This window comes from Larimichthys crocea, chromosome XXII, assembly GCF_000972845.2.
Source record: "Larimichthys crocea isolate SSNF chromosome XXII, L_crocea_2.0, whole genome shotgun sequence".
NCBI lineage: Eukaryota > Metazoa > Chordata > Actinopteri > Sciaenidae > Larimichthys > Larimichthys crocea.
This window is the reverse complement of record NC_040032.1, coordinates 20,118,109-20,121,239: the sequence shown is the minus strand read 5'-3', so window position 1 is coordinate 20,121,239 and position 3,131 is coordinate 20,118,109. Positions and strand designations below refer to the sequence as shown.

General features: G+C 40.4%; 1 non-coding gene across 1 annotated transcript; it reads right to left on the bottom strand.

The window, feature by feature from the left end:
* Positions 1-2,393: 2,393 nt before the first annotated feature.
* Positions 2,394-2,466, bottom strand: trnav-uac (transfer RNA valine (anticodon UAC)). The gene has a single exon. It is a non-coding gene; the product is annotated as a tRNA-Val (tRNA).
* Positions 2,467-3,131: the final 665 nt, after the last annotated feature.

The following is a 3,131-nucleotide window of genomic DNA, read 5'->3' as shown; positions in this document are numbered from 1 at the left end:
TCTCCGAAGTAATAACTTGAGTAAATGTACTTAATTACTTTTCACCTGAAGTAATAAAAGTGCTCCTAACAACAGAAATATCTGCAGTGTAACAGAAGTGGAGCAGAGAAGGGGAACGAAACTGAGACGAAAAGAAAAAAAAGTTGAATTAGAGAGAGAGAGAGTTGTCCCACACAGGCCATGACAGCTGACAGCTGGGTTCAGCGGGGGTCAGAGGTCATGGATTGGCAGCAGTGGGGGAGTGAAGAGGAATCTAAAACAACAGGAAGACACACACACACACACACACACACACACACACACTAACACACGCACATATTTCCGGGAGAGGAGAGGAGCGCGGGCCTCCGGGACTTTCACTCTCTCGTGTGACAGACAGTTGACTAAGACTTCATCAGTGTGTGATGTGAATGCTTCCTCCAAGCATATCTAATTCAGGAGCTTTCACTGTGTGTGTGTGTGTGTGTGTGTGTGTGTGTGTGTGTGTGCGTGCACTCTTATATGCTACCAGAGTGGCAAACAAGGCATATAGGTTTATCATGTACTGCTGTCATATCTGCTCTTTCTTACATTAAATTACTTTAATTCATATTGTTTATATACTTTATTGTTATCCTCTCTACCTGTCCCTGTGGTCATGACCTCTTTTTTTAACCTGGCCTTTTCAGCCCCTCCTGGCCTCTTCCTGTCCCTCCTCCCTGACGCTTCTCGCTATGGTAGGGCCAGCTATTGGTAGGCAATCTGAGAAAACTTTTTGGAAAAGATGGGCTTTATGGACCCAACCGACACTATCACGGCTTCACATGGTGCAACACATGCAGAGGCTGTGGTGTCAGGCATAGCATGCGGAACCTGTGTACTTTAAGAGAAGACGTGTCAAATGTCAATATTTTTCTCCCCAACTGGCTCAAAAGTGAAGTGAAAGTGAAGCAACCTACTGGGAAATTTCCCAATTCTCCTGATTTTCCACCCTGGCCCTGCATGCTACTGTCTTTTGAGGACCAGTTAGAGATGAAGTTCTAGGCGTTGGCTGTGACTATTTTGGCGAAGAGAGGATATATTTCAGACTGTTTTAGGGTTAAAGTTTGAAGAGGTTAAGACTCATTTCATATATCCGCAACATTCTCAATTTGTTCAGGCAGGGGACGTTTGTTTTATGCCATCCCTCTTTCTTTCTATGATTCCTGGTATCTACACTGTCAAACTGTCCAGACTAACGTGTCTGATGGTCAAATGGCTTCAGAAATCTCCTCCCCCAACACCTCTCCGACGCCACTGTGTCCGACTATTTCTGAATGTTGGATTAACCAGGCATGCAAAGGCGAGAAACAAGCCAAATTTTCTCTGTAGCTCTCTTTTTTTCACTCTTTATACAAGCATTTCTTTCATTTTTCACCTGTATACCCAAGTACAACACTATGAATGTCTTCCAGGAAAGACTGTCTGAAAATATGTACGGTGCCATTATCCCTCCCTGTGACAGCTGGCTTTTTACTCCACTCCAAATCGTTGTGCAACTTTTCAGATCATCAGTTTTGGAAAATTACAGAGATGGTCAGACACCGGGATACCACCAACCCCCCCACCAATTCGACATCAGAAGGGTTTGCTTTGAAGAGGTTTCCAAACTTACTGGACCATCCGAGAAGCAAGCATAGCTGTGGCTAGTATATTCAGGCTGTACCAAATTTCACAGCAATTCCTCCAACAGTTGTTGGGATATTTCAACAAAAGACAAAAACATATGGTGGCACTAGAGGAAAAGTGTGAGGATCACCAAAGCCATTAGAATTATGTTAATTAAACCCCAAAACACTACACCAAACACATAAAAAAAAGTCTGTCCTAAGGTATTTAAGAATCATGTCTGATACTGATTATAAGTTTCTGAATCTGTGAAAGTGAGGAAAACAGTAAATTTCTCTTACACCACTCTTTGAACTTCTCTTGAACCAAATCACACAATTTTATGCTATCAAAGGAGCTTGATGCCATATTTTTTAACCTCCATTTACCGAGGACGAGGATCACCAAAGTCTTTAGGATTCATGCTCTTGGGACCATGAATGACTTTGTGTCACAAAGATAAATATAGGACTGTTTTTCTGAGCTCATGAAAAGAACAAGAATAAGAATTCATTTATGAATTGCTTTGAGGGGGACATACATTTTTTTCACAACAGTAATATTACACATACAGACACAAGAACGTGCAATTATTGTGAAGAATGACATTGTTAGGCAGTTAGGTTGAGGTTAGTTCAGTGCCTTCTTCAAAAGCACCTTAGCTTAAACCAGGAAAACTCTGGTTCTCAAGCCAAGTGCTCGTGGACTGAGATTCTTTTCCTCACCTCTTCAAAGTGTGACTTATTTACTGAATAACTATAAATCATTGGTTTCACTGGGGATTGAACCCAGGACCTTCTGCGTGTAAAGCAGATGTGATAACTACTACACTATGAAAACACATATGGATGATGAAAAAATATGTGAAAGATTAGAAATGAATAAAAATGTGATTCACGTTACTTTATTTTGAAGGTAAAGGTGTAGAATAACTCACACCATGGGTGATGTCAGCCCCACATACTTTGTTTAATATTTTTGTCACTTTAATCTACATTCATGCATTTATGAAAAATACATAATGCCAAATAAAGATTGTGTGTATTTAAGTGTGTCAAAAGAAGACAGCTCACACCGACAGTCAGATGTTTGCTTCACTTGTTGTTGGAACATTGTTACACACTGACACAGCCTGTGCTGTGCTGCCCTCTAGTGGACATGACAAGTCTTTACAAGGGAAAGTACAGAAGTACAGAATACCATATTATTATATAACACATTATTGTATTGTTAATACTCACGCATCAATGTGTAAATAACATTTTACCGTTGTAGTTGAGGTGAGGCTGTTTACACTATATACAGTTCTTTAGTTTAGTCCATCGGTTTCCAACCTCCGACGGGTCCCCTGCAAAGGCCCACAAGATAAATCGGATAAGTAATGGGAGAAATCTGTATTTATTGTTTGGACTATTCAGTAATGTTTTCCTTTTTTGTGCAATATTGAATCATTTTACTTCATCTGAAACATGACCAAACAGTGCATTGTCTTCTATGAGCCTACA